General features: G+C 37.9%; 1 long non-coding RNA gene across 1 annotated transcript; it reads right to left on the reverse strand.

Moving 5' to 3' along the window:
- Positions 1–878: 878 nt before the first annotated feature.
- On the reverse strand, positions 879–8,667 carry LOC105524171. Its single transcript, XR_001003709.1, has 3 exons — positions 8,588–8,667; positions 4,147–4,274; positions 879–2,225 (listed from the first exon to the last, which is right to left on the reverse strand). It is a non-coding gene; the product is annotated as an uncharacterized LOC105524171 (long non-coding RNA).
- Between the last annotated feature and the right edge of the window lie 16,475 nt (positions 8,668–25,142).

The raw sequence follows: 25,142 nt of genomic DNA on the forward strand, positions 1-25,142 counted from the left end.
TTTGGTCAACATCTTTCCTTTTCCCTCCCTTTCCTCTGACTTTGTAGCATCTAGTGACCACCTTTCTGCTCTCTGCTTCTGTGAATTTGACTTTTGTAGATTCTACCTATGAGGTCATGCAATATTTGTCTTTCTGTGCCTGGCTTACTTTATTTAGCACACTATCTTCCAGTTCCATCCATATTGTTACAAATTACAGAATTTCCTTCCTTTTAAGGTTGTACAGTATTCCATTGTGTCTGCACCACATTTTCTTTATCCATATATCTCCTGATGGACACTTAGGTCGCTTCCATATTTTGGCAATTGTAAGAAACGCTGAAATGCATCGATTTACTTTTTTAAAGATTTATCGCCTCTGTTGGGGTTGTCTCAACATATCTGATACATTTGATGACTATATCCCAAGGGTTAACAGGCTTTAATTCAGCATGTTCTTCAGATGCAGTGTAAAGTAATGGATGAAAATAGATGTGCAGGTGATGGGGTGTTGCCTTTCTATACTCTACTAGGTGAGCCCTAGCTCCAGCCTAACCAAAGCCCATGTTACTATTCTCAAACCACTTTAGGGTTCGTTTTCATTTTTGGACACAGTAAAATCTCTTTTTGTTACAGGGTCTTTGCATTTATTTTTTTCTCTTCTGAGAACCCTGTCCCCCTGATGATTGCTCAAGTCTCAGCTTAACTGTCACCTCCTCAGAGAGGCATTTTCTTTCTATTATATTACTCTATTTATTTATTCTTTAGCACTTTTCATAGTCTGCATTGATTTTATTTCCCTGTTTCCTTGTTTCATGTAAGAGCCACAAGAGCAGCAGCCTTGCCTGTCACCACTATATCCCAGGGTCTAACATAGTGAAGGGCAGAATACATAATAATAACAGTTAACATTTATTGGGCACTTACTATTTGTAAAGTACTGTACTAAGTACTTTTACATCTATTAACTCACCTAATCTTAATTTGCTCCTTTTTTACAGATGAGGAAGCTGGAACTTGTAGAGGATTTAAGAACCTAGCCACACATTAAGCACTTGGTAAGAGATGAAGCTATCTATGGTTTGGTGACTCCAAGTTTTCAGGTTTACATTATTCTGCCTCTCCTCATGTGCTTCTGCAGGTGGTCACGTTAGCACAGATCAAGTTCATGCCATGGTCCCAGTACCTTTTTTCTTTTCAAAAGTTATCTTAAGTTGTATTCATTTGCCTTTGAAGAAAACGTACTATTTTCCCCTCTATCTAGCATGATGTCTTACACTGGGGGACTATGTCCTAGGTCATCAAAGGTGTCAAAAGGCTTTTCAGCCCTGGCTTTCCAGATCTGTGCACATGTATCCTCTCCAGAATGACCAGTCACTGGTAGGAGGATGGTCTTGCCTCTCTTGCTCATTCTACAGTCCACAGACTACTGCCAGAGGCCTTTTTCCTCTCCATGTGTAAGCCTTCTTATTTCTCTCATATGGGTGGTATCTGTTCTGATGTTACAAATATTTTTTTCTCATTCTCTTTGTGTACACTATGTGTGCTGATTTTTCCTCCATGTTTGCCTGCCATACTGACACCAGCTCTCTCTGCACTTAATGCCCCCCTCTTACTCCACATGAGATGGGGCAGCCAACTGCCCAGACTTTAGAGGGACTCAAAAGAGATGGTTTCTTTTTTACCCTGTGATACCCTTTTTCCATTCCCTGGTAAGCTGTTCCTCCAGTGCTGTCTCTGGGGGACATGTTGCTGCTCTTGCCTGGAGCTGCACTGGTTACTCGGTCTGGGCTCATGTACAGCTCTAATTCAATTTACAACGCAGTTACATAACTGTTCCCAGTCTCCAGTTGACCTTGATGTCAAGCAGCGGTCAAGTTGTACCAGCCCAGAGAAAGGAGGAGGAATATCTGGTCAGCCCTTGAGAACATTTTAGCTGGGGTTCTGGAATGGAATGTGGCACCAAAAGGCCAAACCAGACCAGTAAATTCTTTGGAAGGTTGAAAAGCAAGTGTTGTTGATTTTTGTAAGATGGATGCTGTTGACTTTCAGGGCAATCCTGTGTCACTCAGGATTGTGTTCTTGGACCAAAGATGAGGGTGCTGTCCTCTTTTCCCATGAATCACTGTAAGTGGATGAGCCTTTCAGCCTCAATGGGAAGTGCTCCTAGGAGTGTCTTGGTGGAAACTTCTCAAGGACAAACTTTTAGCACATTCTTTTCTGAAGAGTTCTGGTTCTACTCAGTTCTAAACAGTGACAAGAATAGCTAAGTTTTTCTTCTGTTCTTAATAAAGCCAGGAAGCCAGGGGTTTCAGCAAAAAAAAAAAAAAAAAAAAACTAAAGCCTGGGCAAATCAGTCAAAATTTCAGAAATTCAGTAGTATGAAGACTCTCTAGGAGCAAGTACTCTGTTTATTTTGTTCTCTGCTATATCTTTACACCATGAATAATATCTGGTATGGACTAGGTACTCAGAGAATATTTGTTGGATGATTGTATAATAGGATTTATGGATTGTGACAAGTGATCTTTTTCTAGTTAATCTGGCAAAGGCTACCATACTAGAGATTTTCAGAAGTCTGCTTTACATATTTTAATCATATATGTGTCTGTGCAAATACAATACTAGATAAATATTCTACGAATGTCTATATATACAAATGTCTATATCTATCATGATTAGTGATCATTAACTGGTTACTCTTCTATGATAAGCACATTAGTAGATTGTGCCTGGATTTAAACATTGCCTTAAATAAACACCATTCATTTATACTAATTCGACTATCCTCATTGACAGAACTAGATTCATGGGACTTGTGAGATTTATGCAGTTACAAAAGGTTCCTTCCTTAGAAGGACCTCATACTTGGTTTAGTACTCTTCAAATTAATAATAAGTTTTGAACAAGATGACCCTATATTCATTTTACACTGGACCCCACAAAGGTAATTCTGCCAGAAGTATAGAGAGAGCAAGTGTAGAAAGATACTATCTAATATCACCTTTTATATGCTAACAGCCCTGAGTGAGAACAGCTGCTTACTGACTATGGCAACAACTAGGATAACATGTGGTATGGTTTGGCTGTATCCCGACCCAGATCTCATCTTGAATTTTCACATGTTGTGGGAGGGACCCAGTGGGAAGTAATTGAATCATGGGGCAAGTCTTTCCCATGCTGTTCTCGTGATAGTGAATCAGCTTCATGAGATCTGATAGTTTTAAAAAGGAGAGTTCCCCTGCACAAGCTCCTCTCTTTTTCCCTGTTACCATCCACGTAAGATGTGACTTGCTCCTCCTTGCCTTCCGCTGTGATTGTGAGGCCTCCCCAGCCATGTAGGTTCCAATTAAACCTTTCTTTAGTAAATTGCCCAGTCTCGGCTATGCCTTTATTAGCAGCGTGAAAATAGGCTAATACATCATGCATATCAAGAAAGGATTAATCTACTACTAGTTCAAGACATTAACTGATTAATTAACTTTACTAATGACAAATGCATCACATATATATTCTTTCAAAAAGAATAATCCAGAATATAATTCGTGAATTCACTGGTAGCTCTTCTCTGCTGTGAACTATCTCTGCTTTAACAATCTTTGCCTTCCAAAATTCAATAAATTTAAGAGGCCATAAATGTTAATAAATCATCCATATTGCTTATCTTTTTTGACAGCACAACCATTCTCATTCCTGAAAATTCCTATTGTTTTGTCTGTATCACATTTTAGTGCTTGATCAAAATCAATTTTGAATTTGAATACATGCTGCAATCTAGTTCTTTTTAAAGGTTTTCTACATCAAGTAATTTTCAAAATTTTGCTCCCCAGAAAGTGTAGATAGGGCAACATATATAATGCTAATTTTTAAAATATTACATAGCCTGACACTAGGCACATAGTAGCCAATGAGTAAATACCTAATTAAGTAAATTGAACTAACAATTAGTAATTTCCTACGTACCATGCAGGAACATACACATAGTAACTTTCATGTATCTTTTCTTAAGTAAAGGTTAAACTCCTAAACAGCTGTTTTTGCTCAAAAAATTTTAAAGTTGCCAAATATTAGATGGTAGCCTACACATGCTGGTTATATAAAAACAAATTCAAACCTCTTTGTATTTTTCAAAATAGAAAACTGGAGAAATTTTTTAAAAAGTCAAACCTTTGAAACACATAGTGATCTTTAGGTAGATTTCATTTTTACAATGTCGCCTCATTTCAAAGCACACCAACTGCTCCAGCTTGGCTTTGCTGAACCATTTAACACCCACTTGCATCTCAGAAAGTTTCCTGTGTTTATAATTACAAAGGATATTTCATGACAACCTGTTTGTTGTTTATTTATTTATTTATTACAAACATCAAGTCACTCAGCACTTTGGCTGAGCAGAGCAGGTTCATTCTCATGCACATCTTGATACATAACTGAAGCTGTTGCTTTAAGTCAAGCTGAGGCCAGATCCTCACAGCCAGACAGTTCTTAATTGCTTCATTTTTGAGATAGGGATTTTCTGAAATATATTTTCTTGCAGAGGAGAAAAGATTTTAAAACTTTGCTTTCACTTCACACTGGGAACAAGGAACAAGCAGATGGAAAATAATGAGTTTCTTCAATACTGTCTTGGCTGGAGAAATATTTTCTTAGACTCCACCTTTTTCTACATGTGCCAGCAACACCAAGATCCTGTTTTCCATTAGTTTGATTCTTGTTAACTACACTTCATTCCTCTTTGGGTAGAGTAAATCACAGATGGAGTGCCATATCATCATGGTGCCCAGATAGAAAAAAATGTTCGCAAACTTTGACATCGATAAAGAATCTAAAATTCAAACTCATACCACCATATGCATCCTAGCAAAGAGAGTAATCATTTATACTGTTCTTTTGAAAAGAGACTAAAGTCTTTCATTTAAAATTTCTTCATTTAAAAACATCTCCATTGAAAAACAAAACTAAAACTAAAAAAAATACAACGAAATAATGACTTACCAAATGTAAGTGGGCTAAATTAGAGTAAATAGTATCTGAAAAGAATCAACTTAAAGTGTTTAAATAGCTACTAATTTCATCATAAAAAAAATCTTAAGACAGCATGTACAGGCTTAAATGAAAAAATTAGACCAAAGTGGAAAGCAGAAGGCATCTTAGAAACATCTGTATCTCCTATCATTTTCCACAAGGAAATTGCATAAAAATCCTCTCCTTGAGAAAATTCAATCCTCCACATGCTACAGGAAAGTAACCCTCTTTTCTTATTTTCAAGTTTCTCAAATTCGGATCCAGTTTAAGTGGCTTCTCCCAGATCTTTCAGGTTTCCCTGGTTTTTAAAACATATTATCACCATGAATGTTCTTCTTCATTCAAAACATGAAACACTTTCAGGAAACCTACTTACATCCAATAACAATTACATAAGTAGGCACTCATTCCAAAGAGGAAAAGAAAAAAGAAACAGAGAAGCGTAAAGGGATTGGCTAAAGTGGGTGATCTACTCGGATGCTGGGAACAAGTGATTCTCTGGTGAAACGCCTCGAACACATTTTTGTTTTCGGTGAGCCGGAAAGCCTGAAGGGGGTTGACCTGAGGAGGATGGCATGAAAAAGTGACAAAGTGAGCAGGCTGGTACATGTCCAGTATGCAACCCTAACTGCTGATCAATGATCTCTAACCAATCATTTGGAACAGTTGGTAACTTATCCTCTAGTGTAATTTTTCAAAGACACTGATGTCATTATGGGTAAATAAGAATTTGACATTGAAACCCCACCCCCAAGATTTAGGGAAGTGAAATGAATTATGAATGACTGTCTCTGTCTATTTTCTGCTGCTATAACAGAATGCCACAGACTGGGTGATTTATAAAGAAAAAAATTTATTTGGCTCATGGTTCTAGAGCCATGATTCATCTTGAGGCAAATTCTCTCCAGCTGTGAGCCTGTGAAATCAAAACAAGTTATCTACTTTCAAAATACAGTGATAGGACAGACGTAGGATAGACATTCCCATTCCAAAAGGAAGAAATAGGCAAGAAGAATGGCATAACTGGTCTCAAGTAAGTTCAAAGCCCAACAGGGAAAACAATATTAAGTGTTAAAGCTGGAGAATAATCTCCTTTGACTCCATGTCCCACTTCCTGAATACATTGGGGTGGGAATTGAGCCCCTAGGGCCTCACATAACCTCACCCCCATGCCTTTGCTGAGCTTAGCCCACTCGGCTCTCAGGCGTTGGAGTCTCATGCTTGCAGCTATCCTGGGCTAACATTGCACATTGACAGCTCTACAGTTCTTGGGTCTCAGTGGCCATCCCAATCGTAAAGCTCCACTAGGCATCACAGTAGTGGGGACTCTCTGTGGTGACTCCACTCTTGCAGCAGGTTTCTGCCTGGGGCCCCCAGATTATTCATGACATCCATTGAAATCTAGGTGGAGGTAGCCATGCCCCCAAACCTACAGACTGAACACCATATGGATGCCGTGAAGGATGGATTACTGCTTGCATGCTCCAGAGTGGCCTATACTATACTTTGGCCTGCTTAAGCCCTGGCTAGGACAGTCAGGGAGAACTGCACTGGAATACAGGGAGGAGCAGACAACTGAGTAAGCTCTGAGGAGAGAGCTCATGAGGAGTGCCCTGGGCCTGTCCCCTAAAACCATTCTTCCCTCCTAGAGCTCTGGGCCTGTGATAGGAGGGCAGCCTCTAGGAACTCTGAAGTGCCTTCAGGGTCCTTCTCTCATTGACTTGGTTAATAGCACCTGGCTCCCCTCTATCTATGGTAATCTCCTTACCAAATAGTTGCTTGGCTACACTCTTGATTTGCTCTCCTAAAGATGTACTTTCACTGTTTACATGGCCAGGCTGTGAATTTTCCAAATCTTTCCATTATGCTTCTCTTTTAATTATACATTCCATCTTTAAATCATTCTTTTCCTCTCACATTTCACTGTATGTGTTTAGAAGTAGCCATGCAGTGGCCTGAATGGTTTGCTGCTTAGGTATTTTTTCTGCCAGATATTCTGTCATTGCTCTTAAGTTCTTTCTACATTTTATAAAGCCTTCAAACATACACACAATTTTACCAAGATTTTTGATACTTAATAACAAGGATGGCTTTTACTCCAGTTTCCAATACCTCGTTTCTTATTTCTGTCTGAGGCTTCATCAGAATGGCCTTTAACTGCCCATATTTTTATGAAATACTTAAGTAATCTCTAAGAAAATTCAAATTTCCTTATAATTCTCCTTTTCATCCAAACCATCACCAGAAACACCCTTAATGTTTCACTGCAATACAGACTTTTTCTTGCCTGATTTTCCAAATACTTGTAGCCTCTACCATTACCCAGTTCCAAAGCTGCTTCTATATTTATAGGCATCTGTTCTAATAATCGCAGCTGCATTTCTCAGTACCAATGATCTGTTTCACGGGTTAATGAATGATTCTTTCCTGTTGAGATCTGTGTTTGCAAGTATCTTCACATTGTGAAGTGTCTCACTCTTAAGGAAAATAAAAAAGCTTACAAAGCTTTTAAGGGCACTTCACCCCCTAGATAAAAGAAATATATTGTATTTTATGATAAATGAAGGGCATCTGCAACCTGTATCTTAACCAGGGTGAATCACTGGACTCGTGTTTTTAAAAGGAAGAACAATGGCTTGAAAGGAATTGTTTAAGAGTAGTAAAGTCATTTACAAAAGAAAACCAAATGAAAAATCAACCAAATTACATAGAGTAACTCTGCACTGAATAATTAATTAATCATGGTGTCCAGCGGAGCCTATCTAGCTCTTGGTTTTCTGTGGTCTCAATAATAGGTAAATAGAATCTTAGAGGAAAAAAAGACTTGTCAGGTGTGTTTTTGCTTGTTTTTAACAAAGGCAGAAGTGCACTCAGGAGTCCTTAATTGAATTCACAAAGCCAGGCAATATGTTTAAATGTTATCATTGTAAAGCTATATTAAGTATCAGAGCAGCTTTTTGAAGTCAATATTTTTAAATAAAAAATACAATTTAAAGAGGATCATGGTCCAGTGGTGAAAAACCAGGGCTTTTCCTTACTCCAGCTATTTAGCGCAGAAAAGTTTATGATAATTATTAGAATGACAGGCAATGATGAGTTTCTACTATGCGACATGTTAGGAAATGAAGACTGCTTTGGAATTGAAGAACTTTAGAATCAACCAAGAGTTGTGCAAGTACAAGGCCTTGGCTTCAAAAGGGAAATTTAGTTGTAATCAAATCCTGCTCCTCATTGTACTTTTTGGCTGTAGGTCACAGGGCTCTGTTGGAGATGATGTTGTGCCATCACTCTAAGACATTCTACTATAACTTACTGAGTACTAAGTTTCAGTTCATATGCCTGGCCTCCCGGGCCCTAAGATACAGACCCAGACCACCGGGAGGGTGCAGCACAGTATATGGTGACTGCTAAACCCCTCACATAAAACAAACCAAAACAAAAAACAAGTAATTATTGCTAAGCAAACATGAGCTTTTAAAAAGGCTTTTATTATACAGAAAGGAATATAAAAACACAAAAAGATACTACAGCCTGGTAAATATGTCCATTCTGAAAAAAATGAAAGTTATATTTTAAAACTCACAGGGAAAGCTCCACTTTGGTTTCAGTCATCATCTTTGGAAGAAAAGGAAGTTGGATTTTTCCATTAACACCTCACGGTGCCTTTCTCTCCATCCTGGGTGGCGGCCACGCCGCTGTCAGCCTCTTCACACGACTCAGCAGTGGTCAGGGTTGGCCCTTAACGCTGAATTTGGTGTGGTGCTTTCAACAGACTCATTCTTTGGCAGATATCCTGCCACACAGAGAGAACTTTTTGACCAGGTTGTAGCAATTTTCAATAAAAGGATAAACATAAACGGAACTCTCTGTACTTTTTCATTATAGAAATAGTGTTTAGTACTCAACTGAAACATTGTACTTTTTTCTGAATTGCTCTACAGGAAGCATGTTTAAATGTGATATCTGGGTCCCCAAGTAGACAGTACCAATGGCTTCTGATCAACTCTGAAGCTGAAAGGAGACTTTGTAGAGTCTTGCACAGCATCACAAGTAGTGTGGTGCATCCCTCATCCCAATGTGTTAATAACGATAGAATTTAGAGTGTCTAACCTGAAAACTTTCTGAGAACAAATGTTTCCTATCTTAATGTCGGATTTTTCACAAACATCCTATGTGCATGTCTATCCTATATGGACATCCACCATGATGGAAGCAGGAAGAAGTGCAGTAATTAAGGGGAGGCTCATACTGAGAATGAACATGCAGAAACAGATCTAGAGCCAGTAGCTGAAAAGTCATTTGGGGCAAATGGCCAATCTCAAAACAAAGAAGAAGAGATGAAATTAGAGAACTTGTGTTGTTCAAAGGAAGGAATTGACCAAGGACTAGCTACTCAGGATTCATTCACTCACTCACTCATTCACTCAGTCACTCACTCATTTAGCAACACCGCATACATATACTGATGGTGAATAAAATGCACCTGAGCTTTGTCTTCAGGTAGTTCTCACAGGACACAGGATGAGAGGGCACAGACAAGCCAGTAAGGCACAAAATGGTGAAATAGAGGCTATTATAAGAACTCATGTTGTCTTAGCTATGGAAATGCCCCTATATTTCTCCTAGACTTATAGGAACCAACTCTCTGCCCTTACTGCTCTCACATCTACCATTTTAGACTCAATGAGATACAAGGCACATGGGATATACTCAGATACCTGGCATATAAGATAAAGTGCTTTCTAATCTAAAATGCATTGTACATATTCTAATCTTTCCTTGTCACTTCAGAAAGCCAGGTCTAGGAGAATACTGCTTAACAATGGATTCAGTGTGTTTACACCTGTTTCTCAATGGGACGTAGTGATTCAATAAAAAAGAAAGTGACATTCTTTGGTTTAAAGTGTCCAGGAAAAATCAGACTTTAGTGTGTATTTTCCCTTGATCCTTTCAGAAAATTTACAACTCATCTCCCATCAGTCAATTCAGCAATAAGTCCTAAGGATTCTCCCAACAAAGCATATCCTAGATCCCAAATGTTTCTCTTCCCACACTGCAGCCAGCTTCACCTAAGACACCATCATTTTGCACATGGACTATTGTGGTAGCTTCATAACTGATCTACCTGCTCTCCCCGTGATTGTCTCCCCAGATCTCCATGCACTTTTGAGTGAGGAATGAGCTTTTGAAAACATAAATCACACCACATCAGCCTCTGCTTATAAATGTCACATAGCTTCTCACCAAGTAGAATATCCCTACTGGTGTATGCAAAGCCCTACAGAATCAGTCCCAGTCTGTTTTTCAGTCTCTGTCATAAGAGCTTCCCCTTTACTCAACTGTCTGTTACTTCAACGTAAACATTCCTACCTTAGGGCTTTTCTGATATCCAGTCTCTTTTTCTAGAATATACTTCCCTTAATACTCAAATGGATCCATCTTGTCATTTGGGTCTCAGTTTAGGTGTCACCTCTTCATACAGATTTACCTGATTCCCTAATCTCAGGGAGTCACCCAGTTGCTGTCTCATTATCACCTTCTAATTATCTATAAGCACTTAGCACTATTTAGAATTTTTCTTAATTTAAAAAAAAAATTATTCCCATTTTCATAAGATTGTAAGTTCCATGAGATTAGGGACATTGTCTGCCATTTTACCTACTTGTTTTGTATAATTTGTAACAGGAAGAACTTAGAAATAGAAAATTTGTAAATATATTATAAGCATTAAAAACATCTGCAAGTACCAAAGTGAATATTTCTCTGAAGGAGATCTAGTTAGACGTGGACTCTCATCATGTCATTGGACTCTCCTTGGGGCAGTTAGTATATCACACATGAATTATTCACTTATGGGTCTCCAACACATTGCACGTCCAGGCACTTAATTGCTGTCTGTTGAATGACTAAATGTTTTCCTATTTTAAGGGTACCGAGCCAGTTCCCTTCAGGTTGCAGGAACACAGTTATGCTTAAGTTAATTTACCTATTAGCATATTACGGGAGAATAGGAGACCACCCTGTGAGCTGCCTAGCCAAGCCACAAGGACCAGAGAGTTGTTCATAAGATGCCATAGCACCAGCCCCACGACCTGAACTCTCCCCAGCAGAAGGCCTATGTTGGTTACTCTTCCAATGCTCAGCGACTTGTTCACCCTCTTTGTTGCCAGAGAGTTTGCCACTCCTGCTGACTCTCTTCTTGAGAGTCCTGGATTCAGGCTTCCTGAGTGAGGACCAGGTTGGGGCAGTGCTGTCACAGAGGTGCTGATTGAGGCGTCTTCTCAGGGCACTGGCTCACCTCACTCAGCCTTGAAGTCAGTGCTCATCTTCCATGCAAATACTGAGATCAGGATGGCCTGGTTTCTTCCAGGAATGGGTCCTCAAAAGAGGACTGTGTGCAATACAGCCATTCTGAGCCTCCTCAAAAGGGAGAAACACTTTTTGTCCAGTAATTCCAGTAGTCTGAAGAAAATATTGGAAGTTTTAATATATATAAACATAAGAATGGATAAGGAGGCCAGAGATTGGTCAACCATCAAAACTATGGGACAAATATATTCAGAAGGTTAATCCCAATTCTAATCATTTCCCAAAAAGGTACTATCAAATTGTGTATATTTGACCAAGATTTTTTTTTTAATAAAATAAGTTGTTCAGAAAATACTTAATAAAATTAACTTTTAAAAATCTTTTAAAAATTACCTAAAAATCCATATGCAGGCCTGAGTCCCACGTGCACAAATATGGTTGTTACAAACTTGAAGAAAGTGGATATAGAATTATTTGTAGATTTAGGCAATAGCATTAAATTTCCAATGTTTCCAGTTTAGGAAAATGATGCATTTGTTTTAAAAGATTTATTTCAATACAACCTCAACAAAGGGCAGTTTGGCTCAGCACTTCTCAATTAATGTGCATATGTGAGCAAAATTATATCTACAAGGATATTCATTGCATTATGGTTTGTAGTAGCAAAAGTCTAGAAATAGAAAGTCTCATACTTAATTTATAAGAATCTTAATCTTATAAATAAGAGACAGATGAAATAAATTACAGTACATTTGTGAAACAGAATACTCTACAGCTATTAAAAAGAAGAGGGTTGATTTATATATGTTGATATAGCAAACCCTCTAAATATATTAAAGTGGAAAAGCAAGGTATGGAAATACAGCCTATAAGGAGAAGACCTAGCTGTCTAGGGTGGGAGAGAGGTTTAGTTTCCAATCTATAATCTATTTTACTGTTTGATTCTTAAAATTACATTTATATGTTGCTTAAAAAACGGAAAAAAATAAAACTTTATTTTCCTACCAAGCAAAAAATGTGTATACTAGCTTTCCATTGTCAATGAAAACAGTCAAACTGTGAAATATTTACAGAGGTTTATTCTGAGCCAAATATGAGTGACCATGCCTGAGGCACAGTCTCAAGAGATGTTGAGAACATGTGCCCAAGGTGATTGGATTACAGCTTGATTTTATACATTTTAGGGGAACATAAGACATTAATCAATACATGTGAAGTATATATTGTTTTGATCTGGAAGGGTCGGACAACTTGAAGCAGAAGGGGATGGGGGCTTGCAAGTCATAGGTGGATTCAATGATTTTCTGATTGGCAATTGGTTGAAAGAGTTAAGTTATTACCTAAGGATCTGGAATTAATAGAAAGGAGTGTCTGGATTAAGATAGAGGGTTATGGAGACCAAGGTTCTTATCACGTATAGGAAGCCTCATAGGTGGCCTCCCTAAGAGACAATAGATGGCAAATGTTTTCTGTTTAGACCTTTAAAAAGTGCTAGACTCTAGTTAATCTCTTCAGGATTGGGAGGGCCTGGAAGGGGAAAGATCCAGTTAATAGAAATGCTTTATGGATGCAAATTTTCCACACAAAAGATAACTTTGCAGGATCATTTCAAAATAGGGCAAAGAAACATATTTTGGGGTAAAATATTTTGATTTCCTTCTTTATCTGTTATGTGATGTTATACCAGAGGCATTGGGCTGGGAACCTTTGAGATGGGGACTCAGAGTCAGGTTGGTGTTGGTATCTTACTGCTACAAAGAGTCTGTTCTATCAGTCTATGAATTTCTATTTTAATTTTAATGCTGGTCAGTTGTGTTTAAACTCCACAACGAAGAGAGTACAATGAGGCATGTCCGACCCCCATCTTATGTCATGGCCTGATCTAGTTTTTCCTGATCTTTGGAATTCCCTTGGATGAGAAGAGGGGTCCATTCAGTTGTTGAGGGGCTTAGAATTTTATTTTTGGTTTAGACTTTTGAGTTCAGAAGGAATAGAGAAGAAATCTGAATATCTGGTATCTCTTACATTGAGAAAAGTAAACCTATCTATACCTAAAGAATTGACTCAGTCTCTGTCATTTTACCTACTCAGCTTATATAATTTGTAACAGAAAAAATTTAGAAATAGAAAATCCCTAAATACATTATAAGGATTAAAAGCATTTGTAATATAAGAAAGTACTTAGTACCAATGTGAATATTTCCCTGCGGGAGAGCTAGTTAGACATGAATTCTCATCATGTTATTGGGCTCTTCTTGGGAATTTAGTATATGACACATGAATTACATAATTCTACACTTAATGTAAAGAATGCTATGCAATCTTGTTCTACTTCAGCTATTACGAAAGAGTAGGGATAGAATAAAAATAACTGAGATGCTGGGCTTACACTACTTACATGATCCTCATCAACTTTTCTTTTCTGCCTTCATATTTACTTGTGTTAACTCTGGTGACTGCTTAATGAATTAAGAAGATAGAGCATTAAAGGTAAACTCATGTTTCCAGTCAGAATAGAATTATAGATTCATAATTTTGTCATTCCAAATATTGTAAACATGTAACAATGATAAACTTAAAAAAATTTTGAAAACAGTTATGATTTTAAAATATGAGACATTTTAATGGACCAGAAGTATTAGAATAGCTGAGCTGAAGTTGAAAGACATTGAGCTGGGGATGTTTGGGACCATGAGTCTAATAACTAGCAGAGGGCACTAAGGGTTCTGATGCCTATGGGGAGATAAGAACTAAAATTGCCTATTGTTAAATCCAGGAGATAGGATCCTGGAGCCTGGCTACTTCCTGAAGTCAGAGGCTGGAATAGGTGGGCCTCAAATGTACATGAGGGTGAAATAAAACTGCTACTGTTGTCTTGGGCTACAGCATCTATAAAGTTAAGTGCATAGAGAGACAAGAGTAAGAAAGAGAACCTCAATGCTAAAAGTTAAACAAAACTGTTTACTAGCTCGAGGCTAGATAGGTAATGTTTTCAATATTTTTGAGCACAGATGACATGGGTATCCAATAGAAAGCCTGATATAAATTCTGGATCCTGAGGAAAGGTAGAAGTGACTATAAAACTAGTAGACAGGGCAGGATGGTTTTTCAAAAGAAGGAAAAAAATACTGCCACCAATGAGTCTTCAAACAAAAATCCTACACTTAAGATAAAGACAAATGCTAACAAAATCAGCAATTGGGAGATAAGTTTACCTAAAGACTAAAACACTACAACAATCTGAAAATTAGTTTAAAATTAGTGCATTGAGGATGCTTAAAGTGATAATGAAAGGAAGAATACCTCCTTCCCCAAATACTAAACAAAAACAATCAAACAGAGAATTAGTAAGTTAAAAGGAGTCCTAAGAAATTGATCTGGGACACAATACAGAGAGAAAAATTCTTTAAAAATGTATCAGAGCAGTTGAGAAATGTATAGGATAAGTTGTGAGGGTTTTATAATATACAACAGGAGCCCCAAGGGGAGAGAAGAGAAGAAACGAGAGAGTAGCAATACTAAAAAACAAAAATAAAATAAAATAAAATAAAAATAAACTGTCCAGAATTAAATAAATACATGATTTCTTAGAATTAAAATTCACTATGTAGGAAAAATTAAATCCAGATCTTAAAATTCAATTGATATTTTATACATCAATTATAAAATGAAGACTGGATGACAATTAAAATAAAAGTAGACTTCTAGCAACAATAGTAGATGTTTAAAAGCAATGGAATATTTTTGATGTTGATAAAAAATAACTGCCAATGTAAATTCTATAATAAGCTAAGTTATTATTCAAGTGTAAGGCATAACGTTTAAAATGCTTTATCATTAGTAACCATTGTTGATAACCACTAATTGACATGCTTCTTGAAGAAAAGGAAATCTAGAGGAAAAGCTTGAGACACGAATAATAAGGGAGAGTGCGGAAACGAGTAAAGTATGCTAGTGTGACAGATTGTATTTTTCCAGTAGCATCACAGCAACATTTTCAGTCCACGCTATTGTAGAACCTTGTCACATACCCACCAAGAGATTGAGTCTATTTTCTCCAACTTTGAACTTTGGGAGACTGTGGAACTGCTTTAATGAGTAGAACACTATGAAAGTGCTACTGTATGAATTTCAAGGCTAAGGCAATACGACTTCTGTTTGCCTGTCTCATTCTTGGTACATTTGCCTTGAGAACCTAGCCATCATGCCCTGAGGAAACCCAAAGTAGCCTACACAGACAAACTACATGGAAAAAAAATACAAAAAGAGAAACTGAGGCTCTCAGCCAATGGCCACATTCCCAGGATACCTTATAAAATGTCGGACAGAGATAAACTCTCCCTACTTAGAATGTGCATACTACCCAAAGCAATCTACAGATTCAATAAAACCTCAATGAAAATACCAATGACATTCTTCACAGAAATAGCAAAAACAATCCCGAAATTCATATGGAACCACAAAAGACCCAGAATAGCCAAAGCTATCCAGAGAAAAAGAACAAAACTAGAGGAATCACATTACCTGACTGAAATGATACTATAGAGCTACAGTAACCCAAATGGCATGGTACTGGCATAAAAACAGACACATAGACCAATGGAACAGAACAGACAATCCAGAAACAAATTTGTACATCTACAGTGAACTCATTTTCAACAAATGTGCCAAGAACAGATACTCAGAAAAGGACAGTCTCTTCAATAAATCGTGCTGGGAAAACTGGATATCCATATGCAGAAAAATAAAACTAGAACCCTATCTCTCACTATATATGTAAAGCAAATCAAAATGGATTGAAACTACTAAAAGAAAACATTGAGAAACTCTCCAGAACGTTGGGCTGGGCAAATATTTCTTGATTAGTGCCCCAAACTTCTTGTTTTGGAGCAACTTTCTTAGCAGTATATTTTGTAGAACAGTTATTATATTTAACTACTGACTATTAAGAAGATTTTTGTAACTAATATTAATTATAGTAATAATAGAAGAAAAATGGAAGGTAGTAAGTAGAAGCTGTTTAGTAGCTAGTTTTTTGCTTGATTTGGGAAAAGGGTAAAGATATTTAATAAACTCGGGCTTTGATAAGATTTTATAGTTAAGTTTGTATACTAAGCTTTTGGAAACAACCATTAAAAGAACATAAATTTAATAAATGAATCCAATCCAGAAATGAAGAAAAGCAAAGGAGGTAATAATGAAAATTTCATACATGTATACAATCAGAAACAAACAACAAAACATAACAATAATCGATTGATTCACATTTCTTTTCAAATTACCAGAATTCTAATTGATTTAGGCTACATTAAATTAAAAAATGCAAAGAGTGATAAGAATAATACTCCATGTCTTAGATTTTTAGATATTACATGTTTTAGAAAGTTTTCATCTTTTCAGTTATGCAACTTACCAGGTAGGTTTTAACCCTTAGACTTTTAGAAGATACTGCCTATAGACAGAGTTAAAGGCCAGAGAAAAGTGAGTTTTATTAAACCATGTATCAGGATATTTTAGTTAGAAAATAGTGTCACCGTAGTGATTGTTAATATTAGTTTTCCTTGGCCAGATGCAGTGGCTCACACCTGTAATCCCAGCACTTTGGGAGGCCAAGGCGGGCAGATCACGAGGTGAGGAATTCGAGACCAGCCTGGCCAACAATACAAAATATAAAAATTAGCCAGATGTGGTGTCAGACGCCTGTTATTCCAGCTACTCGGGAGGCTGAGGCAATAGAATCGCTTGAACCTGGGAGGCGGAGGTTGCAGTGAACTGAGATAGCGCCACTGCACTCCAGCCTGGGTGACAGAGCAAGACTCCATCTCAAAAAAAAAAAAAAAAAAAGAAAAAAGAAAATAGCTTTCCTTTATCATTATTATTATAATTATTTTTGAGACTGAGTATTGCTCTGTCTCCCAGGCTGGAGTGCAATGGCATGATCTCAGCTCACTGCAACCTCCACCTCTCAGGTTCAAGTGATTTCTGGCTAATTTTTGTATTTTTACTAGAGACGGGGTTTCACCACATTGGCCAGGCTGGTCTCAAACTCCTGACCTCAAGTGATCCACCTGCCTCAGCCTCCCAAAGTGCTATGATTACAGGTGTGAGCCACCATGCCTGGTCTTAAAATTAGCTTTCTAAATCCCTCTACTGGAAATATGTGCTAGGAAAGTAGTCTAAATAGTTTATTATAAATCACACAATAAAATAACTGACTTATTAAGAAAATGGCGGCAGTCTTCCCTCAGCCAGGTACAGTTGTTTGTTAATCCACCTTATTTTTATTTAGATGACACACACAAAAAATAGCTGCCATTTGTTATAGACAGCATTGAACTCAATTTGCTAACACATTTCACCAACTGTTCACCATTGTTCTCTGCATCTTTGTCTCTCCCTTTGTGCTTCCATCAGATGCAGTAATGAATGCGTGCTGCATGCATGCTCTAGAATAGAGAAAAAAGGAGAAGTCACAGTTCTGTGATTTCAAGCTGTGTGCTCTTTTCTACTCTTCTCATCTGTACGCCAATGGAATCCAGCAAAGATGGATGCCAGAACAAAGCAAAGCGGAAGAGGATGCCAGAGGGAAACCATGATAACTTTGTGGGTTTTTTTTTTTTTTTTGTATTACAAGATAACTTTTTCTTTTCCTTTAAGATGTGTAATAGCATTTACTAAGATATCACTTATTTGTCTTCATTCATATATTGCTCTCTACTGAGTTAACCATACTGTATGAATCTTATCTCTATTCAGACTGTGTGCCCTCTGAGAAAAAGTATATTTTAAACACTAGTATTTCTGGCATTTAATATTGTGTTGAAACATAGGAAATATAATAATGTTTGATGAATAAAAAATGCCACATATGAGAAAGAAACTTTCTCATAATATTCTCTATAATGAATTTGCTCTATAAAATGAGATTAAGAAGTCCACCCAAGGAATTTAGTGACAGAAGTGGAACAAGAAACCGAAGACCTTGCCCTCCCTTCACCCCTCAAATCCAGCACTTTCCACAGCACCACACTCGAAATTCAGAAAGCTCATGCTTGGAAGCCTTTGGATGCCTTCCTGGCAGAACTTTGTTAGGCACACCAGAATTGCATGAGACGACGCCTATGGTCTCTGCTGTTACGAAATATCATAACAATGATACAGTGGCTTTGATATCTGCCAACAATTGCAAGTAAAGAAAGTGGTTTAATGACACAGGCATACTGTGAGCAAAATCCTTAGGTTGGCTCCTTTTGCCCTATAATATTTGTATGTGTAAGGAAACCTTTTACCCCTTTTATAGCTCTCTCCTTCCTTGGAAAGTCCCAAATATTAACCCTGAGAGATGACTTTCTACTTGCCATTGTAGAAAGAGTACTTACTTACCTGGTGTTACATACCACTCCTTGTCTCTGTGTTAATAATTTAATAATCTTAGATGCACTTCCTGGCATCCATAGACAAGAGGTAATAACTTTTCTCCTCACCATTATTCCTTTTCCATTTTGTAAACTTACGCAGTATAGTACAATGATCTTCGGAAAACACCAAAAATTAGTTGGCAACTAAGTTGTAAGTTATGAATAATCTCCCAGTTATTTCCTCTGGGTAGGTTCATTGATTAGGATGTATTTTTCTCTTTCAACCTTATCTTTTAAAGGTCTTGTGAAGTTTTCCCTTACATTTGTTGCCCAGCAGACTGGAAAGACAGGAGAGAAGTGGTGGCAAGAACAGCTGAATGGAATCGTTGATTATGATTGACAAAGAACTGCACTGTGTGTGCAGAAAACAAAGAGACCTTTGTGTCAGTAGGAAGCATGTGACCAGCTGCCCTAATTTGGTCAGAGCTGTTCCATTTGCTCATCTACTTCTCTGGATGTTCTTCAAGATTCTGATTGAACCTGGTCTTTTCCACAACTTTTCCCATTTCCCCCAAGTCATCTTAGGGGATAAGAGCAAGAGAAGACTCCTGTTATCAGCCATATGATTCAACCTTTAGGCCTTTCCCTCAATTTTGTAAAACATAGTCCTGAAATAGTTTGGATCATGGATTAAATCAGTATAACATATACCCCATTTGAAAGTTGTCTTCACGTACTGCCTATTCTGATACTTTAAGCTAATACATTATGTAACATAAAACACACAAAAAACAGATTAAAAAAGATAAAAAATGAATGTAAATAGCATTTTCTTAGTGTTTTTCCTCTGTACCCTAATGCATCACCTTGTGTACCTCCAGGGTGTTTGCACCCAATTTTGGAGGCTCTTACCAAAAAGATAGTTATAAGTTGACCAAAGACAAATACAGTCCAATCTGAGAAGCTGCATCCTCTTTTTGAAGTCATTTGGGATTGTGACAACCAGGCAGCTTCCTCATGTTTCTGGATACTGCTGGGAAGACTGCTCCAAAATGTAACCAAAAGCACACACCCAACCCTAGTGTTCTAGAGACCAAAAATCTAGTCCCAGCCCTATCATTAACCAGCTCTACAACTCTAAGAAACTCATTTAAACTCTGAATTTGTCACTGGTGAAACAAAAACAAAAACGAAAAAACTTTCTTGCCCATTTCACCTAATTGCTATAAATATCAAGGCAATGGATTTGCAAGAGTTTCTAAAAGAATAACATGGAATACAACTATAAGGTAGTATTGTTATTATTTTTAAAGACGGTGGAAGGAAGGCATATCCTACCTGCTCCCCCACCCCCGCACTGTTCATTGCATCAACAAAACTAACTCAATGCAGACACCCTCCCTTTTGCTCTCCTGTACTGTGTAAATGATCACTGGTGAAAATTGAAGCTGTTTAGTTTTAGATTTTAGTGAATACTTTCACAACTCTTCCTCCCAAGATTTTAGAATCATAAAAGGTAAGAGGAAGATGATAATTTTAGAGTTGAAGTAGCTGAAAGATTATCCCAGCTAGTATTCTTATTTTGTGGATGAAAATACTGAAGCTGAGTGAATTTCAGAGAGGTTAAATGACTTCTCCAGGATCACATAGCTAGGAAAGGAGCCACATCAGACCCTGAGAGCCATATTGGAACCTATTTTGGAATCCTTTTTTGTTTCCCCCCGCCCCACAATGCTGCTACGGTTCCTTTCCTTCTTTCCATGCTGCCTGCCAGGGCTGCTTTACATCATTACGGTGCTCTAGTCAATCATTTATAATTCCTCTTCAGCTGTGTTTCTCTCAGGAGCAAACCATGACTCTATTCTCCATTGCAAAAGATTCTCTTCTTTTGCGTCCATATCTTTAAGTCTTTCAAGTCAACTCTGTCCCCCTAAATTGTCTCCAATTCTTTCTTACTGTTATTCAACTCCTACTCTCATCACCTTGTTAGCGACCCGTGATATTTCCTTGTCAGGAAAGGACTGTGGATTAGACGGCCAAAGGTGGCCATTTAAGTTGTCACCAAAGGCGTCTGCCTCTTCCAGAGCACTGACAGCTGTTGTGTCAGTCACACAAGGTAAAATAACCTTCTCACAGAGTAAAAATAAAATGGTAAAAATAACCAAAAGTAGGCGTGAATATTTTGGAGAGGAGAATTTAGAAACGGGTGCTAGAGATGGCACAGGCAGAAGCTGGTTAGATGGATATGTGTCCCTCCCTTCCAGGGTTTTTGTTTCTAACCAGGAGGTTAGAAACCATACTTTTTCTTCTTTTTTCCCTTTCTTCCTTTGGCACCAGCCACTCCCCACCTTCCAAACTACCCATCCAAATCCGTCTCAGATTTAATGTGAAATTATGTTCATGTTGTATTTTCAGTGGTTCCTGTTTTCTTCTACCTAGATCACTTTTAGGTATTTAATTGTCAAATAATCTCTATGAGTAAGACAGATTAAATCTCAGGATCCATGCTTCTAATGGGGCAAAAATGAATTACTGAACACATTTAATAAACTGTCTCAAAAGGAAGCCTTGGCCCAAGTCATCACTGTAAGATGAGTAGCCAGAGATCTGAATCAAAGGGCTGGCAAGACTTTTTGTGATTTCCATTTATTCTTGGCTTTGTTTGTATAAAATATCCACTTGGGGTGTAATAGGATCAGAATGCAAATAGATCACCAGCATGACTTTTGAGAACAAAGAAAAATTTATATATACTCTGTTACCAATTTGTCTTTTAGTAATATCTGGCCATTTAAATATTTATGTCACCCAGTTTGTACGTGGAAGAAAGGCCAGCATTTTCTAGTTTGTTTTCCCCCCACCTGAGTGTTATATGGTACGTCTGACACCAGAGTACCTACCGATGCTCCTAGCACAGGGCAGGTGTTCCATAAATGGTTACTAAGTTTAACCGACTTGTGTTCAAAACCCTGATTAACTGCAGTCAAAAAGCTGAAATGTTTTTGTTTGTCTAAATGTTAATGTTAAACACAATGTGAGCTCAAGATAAAAAAAAAAGGTAGAAAATGGTGAGTTAGAGGAGGGGGAGATAGGACAGCAGACATCATGCTCTCAGAACTAGTCTAAAATGTCGCAAGAAGTCGATGGCATGAAAGGCCAGTGTTTCCTGGAATGTGTCATAAGACCCTGAAGATAAGAGATCTGCTAAATAGTCACTAAAGGGAAGTGAACCTTGAGCACAAAAGATGTAGGAGGTAGCAGGGAAAGCCCGGAGGTTGCTGCAGCCAGGAAGGAGACTGGATTTGCCCCACCCATCACCTCCTCTGCCTTCACTCCCATTCTAGACCCCACACATTGGCTCATGTTCAGTGCAGGTACAGGGTATAGGCTGAGTGCTTACCAGGCTTACCCTGCCAGAGTTTACCAGGCAGAAAGGAGAAGCAGGGAACGACTCCTTGCTTCTCCACCTCTCACTCCACCCCTGCCAGAAATTTAGAATATTTGATGGCAAAGAAACAATCTTTCCGACTGCTGAACTCTGACACTGCGTGCAACATTGTCCAAATACTTCTGCTGCTGGCCTTTGTTAGAGATTTTTTGCTCTGAAGCCACTCAGGTCCCTATGTATGTGTTTGGGCCAGAGGCAGGGGTGGGCAGTGAGCTTTAACCTTGAACCACATTTACTTTACTAATAAGAAAGCTTTCTTTCTTTCTTTTCTCTCTCTCTTTTTTTTTTTTGAAACAGAGTCTTGCTCTGTCACCCAGGCTGGAGTGCAGTGGCACAATCTCAGCTCACTGCAGCCTCTGCTTCTCGGGTTCAAGTTATTCTCCTGCCTCAGGCTCCCGAGTAGCTGGGATGACAGGTGTGTACCACCATGCCCTGCTAATTTTTGTATTTTTAGTAGAGATGGGGTTTCTCCGTGTTGGCCAGGCTGGTCTCAAACTCCTCAAGTGATCTGCTTGCCTTGGTGATATGGATTATCTGTGTGCCAGCCCAAATCTCATCTTGAATTGTAGCTCCCATAATTCCCACATGTCGTGGGAGATAACTGAACCACGGGGGCAGTTTTCCCCATTCTATTCTTGTGGTAGTGAGTAAGTCTCATGAGATCCGACGTTTTTATAAGGGGTTTCCCCTTTCACTTGGCTCTCAATTCTATTTTGCCTGCTGCCATGTAAGACGTGCCTTTCACCTTCTGCCGTGATTGTGAGGCCTCCCAGCCATATGGAACTGTGAGTCCATTAAACCTCTTTTTCTTTGTAAATTACCCAGTCTCCGGCATGTCTTTATCAGCAGTATAAAAACGGACTAGTACACATAGCCTCTCAAAGTGCTGGGATTACAAGCGTGAACCATCATGCCTGGCCAGAATTCTTAACTTCTCAGGGTAACTAGGTTTACACTGGAGCACATGGTAATTGGTGAATTTTCTAAGATCATGTATTTGGAAAAAAGATCAAACAAACAAAAATGAAAACTTATGTCAACATTTAAAACTAACCTTGAAGGCTACTTTAACATTATAAAAATATTTCACAATAAAATGAGTGTTTTAAAACTTTCACAGATATATTTACAGGATACTACCAGACACCTTTCTGCCTGCCTTAGCCGAATGCTTTTGCTTTTTGTTATTTCTCCATTGCATCACCTTCATGCCTTCTTCTAAAGATCTTTAGAAGCACAACTGAGCTAGTTTGATATCTCCATTAACTAGAGCTTCTAGGTGAGATCTCAAAGGCTTAGGTGATTTGCAAAACGTTCATATATATCTTCCTGAAATATTCAATTGCTCTAAGCTCGTTTGCAGCATTGGAAGATTTGGGTGAAAGGAAAGATTTTAAAAGACTCGCAGCTACTCTGTCCAACACAGTACCTGCAGGAGAACATCAAACACTTAAAGTTTGGCGAATGCACCTGAGGAAATATTAAGTGTGTTTGGAACAAAGTGGGTAGGTGTAACTTTACAACTCGGATTTTATGAAATCTAAGTACAAATCAGGTGTGCTTTATGGAAATTTAGTATTTGATTTGAGATAGGCTGTAGGTATAAAATGCATGCCATATTTGAAATACTTCATGTGAAAAAGCAACCTCATTAATCCATGTCTATTGATTAAATGAGGAAATGATAATGTTGCAGATATACTGGGTTGAGTAAAGTATATTGCTAAAATTAATTTTACCCTCTTCTTTTTACTTTTGTAATGTGACTGCATGCATGTGTGGCTCGCATTGTATTTCATTTGATAGTGGTAGTTCAAACAGCAGTTTTGACTTAAACTATTGCAATTAATCCATCTCCCTAATTGTATCTCTGCAGTAAATCTTAATATTTCTCTGTCAAGTATGCTTTTTGTTTTCAGATAGAATTACCTAAATCTTCAAAAGGTAACTGAACTTGAGAAGAGAAGCCAAAAGAGACAAAAGCCTCCAGCCAATGAGCATTCCCCATGAACAAGCAAATGCAACTGCTTCTTACTATAGTCTCGAAATGTGCAGTTCTAACTCTCAAGCGATATATGTATTTAGTTGCTGATAGAATCACAGAGAGATTTAAACAAGTGGAAGTTAAATTTAAACAAGATGGAAACAGAAACTGCATTCTGACCAGTTTTTCATAACAGTTTATGGGAAATATTGGAAATGAGAGAGAAATGCTTTAAGAATAAATTGTTATGTATTGAAATGGTGGTACATGGAATTTTTGACTTATAGGAAACACACTCTAATGGCTGCTACAGCATGTCAAGAGATGAAGGTGGGAGATGGGGGAAGAAAACCAGTTATAATTTTTCCAAATCAGAATTTTTCTTTGCATATTTTCATTTTTTTTTTCTTTTCAGAAACCTTAGCTTAGGCCAGGATGAGCTTCTTCTGCACCTGAAAAATCCTGTCCTTGAAATCTTTAATACTGTCCCTGCAAATCACTACTGGATATAGGATCCATGCACTCTGTCCCCTTGGGTCTTGTATGTTTCACTGCCTCTTATATGGCAATGACACCTACAAAAAGGTTAATTCATCTATAGTGCTTAATTCAATGATTGCCCTATTAACCACCCCATCACAATGAAGAAACCCTAGTTACCTTCAGTTGGTCTGTCTTTCTTACCTCTCCAATATCTAATCAATCAATCAGCCAGTCACCAAGTCCAGAATCTTTCAATTGTATCGCTTCTCTCCATCACCATTTATCATCTCTATACTGGACCAAGTAGCCTCATCACTCATCTCCATGTCTTCCGTAGTATCCCCTGGGAATCCATACCTGAAAAATTTTCCAAAATTATCTACCTCAAATTTGTATCTGACCACATCAGTTCCCATTTAAACACATTCAAAGACTACACATCGGTTATAGAATTCAAATTCTTTTGCGGGACCTGGAAGGCCCTTAGCACCTGGCAGCCACAGATCAACCTGTATAAATTCATTTCTTCCTAACTTCTGAACTCATATGCTATACA

Source organism: Colobus angolensis, unplaced genomic scaffold (assembly GCF_000951035.1).
Source record: "Colobus angolensis palliatus isolate OR3802 unplaced genomic scaffold, Cang.pa_1.0 Scaffold49, whole genome shotgun sequence".
NCBI classification, from domain to species: domain Eukaryota; kingdom Metazoa; phylum Chordata; class Mammalia; order Primates; family Cercopithecidae; genus Colobus; species Colobus angolensis.